The 7,547-nt window shown below is 39.5% G+C and overlaps 1 protein-coding gene across 3 annotated transcripts in view; it reads right to left on the bottom strand.

Moving 5' to 3' along the window:
* TUBA8 (tubulin alpha 8) overlaps positions 1–7,547 on the bottom strand; it is a 20,172-nt gene that overhangs the window by 9,547 nt on the left and 3,078 nt on the right. The gene's annotated exons all lie outside the window — the stretch shown is intronic.

Genomic DNA, 7,547 nt, shown 5'->3' with positions numbered 1-7,547 from the left:
AGAAATTTAGTGAGACCCATGAGGATATGAAAAAGGACCAAATAGAAATTAAGCATCCACTGACTGAAATAAAGAATATTATACAGATTTCCAACAGCAGACTAGAGGACGCAAGAATCAAGTCAAATATTTGAAATACGAAGAAGCAAAAACCAACCAATCGGAAAAGCAAAAAAAAAAAGAATCCAAAAATATGAAGATAGTGTAAGGAGCCTCTGGGACAGCTTCAAGCATACCAACATCTGAATTATAGGGGTGCCAGAAGAAGAGAGAGAGCAAGATATTGAAAACCTATTTGAAGAAATAATGACAGAAAACTTCCCCTACCTGGTGAAAGAAATAGACTTACAAGTTCAGGAAGCGCAGAGAACCCCAAACAAAAGGAATCCAAAGAGGACCATACCAAGACACATCATAATTAAAATGACAAGAGCAAAAGACAAAGAGAGAATCTTAAAAGCAGCAAGAGAAAGAAACTCAGTTACCTACAAGGGAGTGCCCATACGACTGTCAGCTGATTTCTCAACAGAAACTTTACAGGCCAGAAGGGAGTGGCAAGAAATATTCATAGTGATGAATAGCAAGAACCTAAAACCAAGATTACTTTATCCAGCAAAGCTATCATTCAGAATTGAAGGTTAGATAAAGAGCTTCACAGATAAGAAAAAGCTAAGGGAGTTCATCACCACCAAACCAGTATTATATGAAATGCTGAAAGGCATCCTTTAAGAAGAGGAAGAAGAAGAAAAAGGTAAAGATACAAATTATGAACAACAAATACATATCTATCAACAAGTGAATCTAAAAATCAAGTGAATAAATAATCTGATGAACAGAATAAACTGCTGATATAATAGAATCAGGGGTATAGAAAGGGAGTGGTCTGACTATTCTCGGGATGGGGGAAGGTGTGTGAGGGGTGCAGGAAGGGACTGGAAAAAAATCGTACACCTATGGATGAGGACAGTGCAGGGGAGGGGGGAGTGTAAGGGGAGAGGATGGGGTGGTAACCGGGTGGAGGGGAGCTATTGGGGGGAAAAAGAGGAACAACTGTAATAACCTGAACAATAAAGATTTAATGGGAAAAAAACCCACAATGCTCACCAGCCTAGTACTGGGGTCAATATCAACACTACTAATAATGAGAAAACTAAACATTAAGTAACTCATGATGTGATACAACATGAAAAACACAGCACCACCCACAAGTAATTCTTTTCAGAAATACTCAGTCTTTAATCCATTAAACCTTTGGATTTAGCTTCCATTTAATAGAAAACACAGGAATCAGAGCCATAAGTGACATCACAAGAAAACAATAAAATTAATCCAGAAGGTGGGACATTCTACATGGCAATTGATCCAATCTTTTTAATTCATGAAAAATAAAGGTGATATCAAAAGAAACTTATGAAGCAAAATATCTACATCTACATGTATGAAATCTTTGAATTCTGGTTTGAACAAATCAAAATACTTGGGAGATAAATAGAGAAACTGATTAATTTTGTTAAGCATGACAATGAAAAATACAGTTAAGTAAAATGTCCTTATATTTTCGAGTCATTTTTGAAGCATTTAAGGTAAAATGCCATGGTATCTATATTTTACTTTAAAATACTTCAATAAACACAGCAGGTAAATATAGCAGAAATATAATTATTATTAAATATGGGTAATAGATGGGTGGCATTATACTACTATATTTTTCTGAAGTTTTGAAATTTTTCAAAAAGAAAAACATTAAAGAAAGGAAATAAGAGGAGGAGCAGGGGTAGGGATCCTACTTATCATAATTACCTTATTCTTACGGCTCTTCCTGTCCCATTTCACTTAGTCATCTATTCAACTAACATTTGCCAGGGCAAATAAGAATTTTAAAGTTACACAAAGAAATCACAAATGACATTAAAACTTCCATGAGCCTGCATGGAACACTAAGATCAGAGCACCTGCTCAGCATTCCAACTCAACACACACAAGGAGCAGTCCAAGGCTCCTCCATGTCGCTCCTCCAGCTCAGGCACTGGGCTAGCCCTATCTAATCACTTAGCCTCATCACCCTCACCATCCTCCTGTTACAGAGGATATATGACATATTTTGTTGCTAACCAACAAAATAAACTTCTTGATTAAATAACATATAATGAACAATGCTTCTCCCCAAACTAGGTAATAAGATGTATGCCTTAAAACAAAGGCCTGGTTTGCCATATATCGCTCACAGCATTTTAAGCATATTACAGGAATTAGCCTCAGTGAAGGAGGCCAACTCCAGCAACCGGACATTCTGGATCCAGGAGACTTAGTGACTCTCAACCATAAAAACTGCTCCGCTTAACCAGTTTCAATATAATCATTGGAATGGACTGTGCTGACTTACGGGTAGAGAACTTTCAAGCCCCCTTCCCCATTTCTTTGTTCTGCTTTCCCTATCCCTCCTAATAAAAATCCCTCCTGCACTGAGATGTTAAGATGGGCTTTGGGATAAGAGTCTCCCATCTTCTCAGATGGCCAGCACTTGAATAAAATACTTTTCTTCTCATAAGAACCTGTCTCATGAATTTGGCTTTCCTTGTGGCAAGCAGCCAAACCTGTGTTCAGTTATACTTCTGCCTGGAAGTTCTACAGAGATAAGCACAGAGCAGACCCAAAGCTGGTGACTTTGGGAGGCAAGGTGTCATGCCCAAGGAAGGTAATCCATCTCCCATAACCGAGAACATTGTGTTAGTTCAGAATGGTTGGGATACCTGAGCTGGACTGGCCTCCTGAGTCACTGAATATGATTCCCTCCCCATCATTTTACAGATAAAGGAGCTAAGGCTCAGAAAGGTAAAGAAATGGATTCAAGATTTTACAACTCTGTAACAAAAGGGTCTAAACTGGAATCCAGGTCTTCTGATCTTGTCCTGAGTTCTTCCCTTTATACTATACAACTTCCTGCCTCACCCATACTCTGAACTTCCAGGGCTGTGCCCATACCTACATCAATGCAAGGCCAAGCCTTTATGGCAAAACTTCAAACAAGAAAAAGCTCCACAGAGAGAAACTGAGAGTGGCCTATGATAGTGCCTATTTGAAAATGAGTCATCTTTCTCTAATAGAAATAGAAATCTGTTTCTCAGGATGGGGGGAGGAGATGCAGAGAGTAAGCTGACCCAGCAGAGGATATGTAAGTCATACATTTGCTCATATTTCAGATTCTCCTCTCTAGCCAATCAGAGCTCATGCTTTCTCTCTTACACTATTTCTGTCTCTCAGTTCTATTTTGAATCTGGGCTTGTAGAGCTTAGGCCAGAAAATGGAACGAGCAACTACTAAATGGTGTGATAAATGCAATGATAGGGGAGCTGGGCTCCTGGGACTTTGTGAAGTGAAGGGGTCCCTGTGTGCTGCTGGTGCCTTTTTGCCCAGCAATGCAGGGGCTGAAGATGGGAAGATAGAGAGACCCTAATAGAGGCATTCCTTTAGTCAAGAAAACAGAGACATTCCTCCCACAGACCTAGTGCTGGGATAACTATGAAAGTTACAAATATTTATTGTGCTATTATGTATAAAATGGTATTGAAAGGTACTGAGCTAATTCCTATTCATCCTCCAGGTTTCTCATTAAAAGCCACTTTCTACAGGAAATCTGGAAAACCACAAACCAACATAGGAGCCCTACTATGTGCTCCCACAAGTCCTTTCTTCCCTATCATTGCATTTATCACACCATTTAATAGTTTGTTCAATTTTCTGAATTCCCTAGTAAAGGGAGTAAATTCTGTGAGGGCAAGGAACCCTTGTTTACTCACTGAATCTCCAGCATTGAGCACAGTGCTTGAACATAGCAGATGGTCAATAAATATATGGATGGTTAGTATGAAAACCCTGCCCTAGGGGGCTCACATCTATTTAACAAGGAGAGTGGCCAGTGCTTATGAGGCAATGGGAATTCAAAAGAGAAAAAACATTTTCTGGCTTGGTTTCTTGGAGAAGGAATATTTGCAAAGACCTTGACAAACGACCATTTTAGTTAAATTTAGGAGCAGTATGAACAAGAAGTAGGAAAAGTTAGGGCAGGTCTCACAAATTGCTCAGTTTGTCTGAGGCATAAGCACATGAAAAGCAGAGCAGATGCGACATCTGTGCTACCTACGACCATTCTCCACAGGAAAAGGGGCCTATGTTCTATAGAATGTCAAAAAAAGAAACTCTACAACCTTTATAATTATACTGCAAGAAACCTTTCCCTATGGCAATCTTATATTATTTCTATTTTAATACTAGTTATTTCCTTTTGCTTTCTCTTCAAAGGATTAAGATCAGCTAATCACAGTCCTCTCTAGAAGGTGGCTTTGTAGATTTAATAATCATTCTTGAAGTATCACAAAATAGTCTAACTGGCACATTATCTAGGAAAGGAACTGATACAGGCCAGTACTATACGCCATGTGAAAACCTGAGACCAGTCCACATATCTCTGACCAACTGTATGGCTTTCAGGAAGCATATTATTACAGCAAATTATTTCTAGTTGTCAGACTGGGATAATAAATCACCTAAACTTTAGTGTCTAGGTCAGATGTCAAGTAAAACATAGCTCCAACAGTGTCACAGAGGGAGAAATGTGACTCATCAAAATTATTTGAATTATTTCTGCTCAAAACCCTTCAATTACAACCCTTTGAAATTAATCGGAACAAAGAATAGATAGCAAATCAGAAACAGCAAGAACAAGGAATCAGCCTAAATTCACATCATTAGTGAAGGTAGCTCTGCAGTTACAGCAGTAGTAGGGATGATATAGACCCGTGATCGGCAAACTGTGGCTCGTGAGCCACATGCAGCTCTTTGGCCCCTTGAGTGTGGCTCTTCCTAAGCCTTAGGAGTACCCTAATTAAGTTAATAACAATGTACCTACCTATATAGTTTAAGTTTAAAAATTTGGTTCTCAAAAGAAATTTCAATCGTTGTACTGTTGATATTTGGCTCTGTTGACTAATGAGTTTGCCGACCACTGATAGACCAACATTAGGAATGGCAAGGGTAAGTACACTCTCTGCAGGAGACCCAGTGATGTCAGAAGTCACTTGAGCTTTAACTGACATTAGGTACAAGTGTAGGAGATAGTTAAGGAGTGTGAATCTACTTTACACTGTGCCCACTTTGTTTTCCTATTCTCTTCCATAGCTCATTATGTGGGAGAAATTCTAACGGGAAGACACTGACAGGGGAAATGTCAAGGCTGCAGACACAGCATTGTCAGACCCGTGGTGGCCAAAGAGAAAAGGAGCAGTTGGTCTACTTTCTCCCCACAAGAGTGCCACATACTCCTACTCATCCCCTATCACTGGCCCTATATTCAATAGCTATTTTCTCCTTGAAAATTATTTTTAACTTACATCTTCCTTTCAAGGTCACCAGAGCCCACTCTGAAAGAACCCTTCAACATCAGCATAAACCTTCCCTAGTATCTTCCTATGAAAATGTACCCAGCACCTTTGCCCCAGCCATGGCCCGAAAGAGCTCTGCTTATCAGGCCCCTCCACTGCTCAGAGGCATGTAGGCAGTGAAATCTATAAGAACTTGCACTTCGTGACGGGGACGAAGGATGCAGCAATGACCAGCACCCCTTTGGAAATCTCAAGCAGTGCTCTGAGGTCAGAATATAAGTACAGACCCTGCAGAACTCAGCCATGCCTGCCTACACAGGGGCAGATTGCAAAGGACCAGAGACAGAAGTAGTGTCTATCTTGCCCCCAAAACTCTCTGCCCTTTAACTGCCTGTTGTAGGAGACAGGCTATTCGTTGCCATTTGATACCTATTCCCATCTAAATTCAGCTGGTGCTCTCCAGTCCAGAAGGAATGCAGTTAAGGAGACTGTGTTATACATGCTGTCACCTCCCCTTCACCAGACACTTTCTCTGAAGTCTGGTATCATTGACATAGGCTTGGCTCAGGGCATCTGGCCAGGGTTCTCCACACCACTTCCCCAAAAAAGTGTCAGTCTTAGTTCCTGAAGAACTGCTTCTAGAGGGACACTGAGAGCAGATGGGAATGCCCAGTTATAGGGTTAGTTATAGATTTCTTAGCCAAAACCTATACAAATGCTGGATTTAATACTCCTTAACAGAGAGGCAGCCTCCACCTCCCTACCCCCAACCTCATGAGGTAAAGTTCTTTCTGCAAGGGTGGAATTCTTGTGGTCTAGGTTTATAGATGTATCATTTAAAAAGGGGTTCTGTGAGTGGGAAAGGTCAATAAAAAATATTTTCCCATCAAAACAATGCTGCCACCAAAACCAGATAAAGACAACACAATGAAAGAGGATTACAGGCCAATATCCCTCATGAACATAGATGCCAAAATCCTCAACAAGATTCTAGCAAATCGAATCCAGCATTACATCAAAAAGATCATACACCATGACCAAGTAGAATTTACCCCAGGGATGCAAGGATAGTATAATATCCGCAAATCAATAAATGTGACACATCACATAAACAAATTGAGAGGCAAAAATCAGAGTCATGTCAATTGATGCAGAAAAAGCAATTGACAAAATTCAGCACCCTTTCTTGATAAAAGCCCTCAGCAAAATGGGAATAGAGGGATCATACCTCAACATAATAAAAGCCTTATATGAAAAACCTATAGCCAACATCATAATCAATGGGAAAAAATTAAAATCATTTCCCCTAAGAACAGGAATGAGACAGGGATGCCGACTTTCACCACTCCTGTTCAACATAGTACTGGAAGTGCTAGCCATAGCAATTAGACAAGAAGAAGAAATAAAAGGTATCCAAATTGGAAAAGAAGAAGTAAAACTGTCATTATTCATGGATGACATGATATTGTAGATAGGAAACCCTAAAGACTCTATCAAAAAAATTATTAGACTTAATAAATGAATTCAGCAATGTAGCGGGATACAAAATTAACACCAAGAAATCTATGGCATTTTTATACACCAATAGTGAACTTATAGAAAGAGAGATTTAAAAAAAAATCCCATTTACCATTGCACCATAAAATTAAGATACCGAGGAATAAACTTAACTAAGGAGGTAAAAGTCCTCTACTCGGAAAACTACAGGACGTTGAAAAAAGATATAGAGGAAGACGTAAACAGATGAAAGAACATACCGTGTTCATGGATTGGTAGAACCGACATCGTTAAAATGACCATACTTCACAAAGCAATCTATAGAGTCAATGCACTCCCCATTAAAATACCAACAGCATATTTCACAGACCTAGAACGAACTCTCCAAAAATCCATCTGGAATTAAAAAAAGACCCCGAATAGCTGCCGCAATCCTGAGAAATAAGAACAAAGTAGGAGGGATCTCAATACCGTATATTAAGCTGTATTACAAAGCCACTGTTCTCAAAACTGCCTGGTACTGGCACAAGAACAGACATATAGATCAATGGAATAAAATAGAGAGCCCAGAAATTGACCCAAATCTCTATGCTCAATTAATATTTGACAAAGGAGGCAAGAACATACAATGGAGCCAAGATAGTCTCTTCAATAAATGGTGCTGGGAAAATT

The sequence above is a fragment of the Myotis davidii genome, unplaced genomic scaffold (genome assembly GCF_000327345.1).
Source record: "Myotis davidii unplaced genomic scaffold, ASM32734v1 scaffold1711, whole genome shotgun sequence".
Taxonomy (NCBI): domain Eukaryota; kingdom Metazoa; phylum Chordata; class Mammalia; order Chiroptera; family Vespertilionidae; genus Myotis; species Myotis davidii.
Note: the sequence above shows the minus strand (reverse complement) of the source record. Positions and strands in the feature narration are given on the sequence as shown.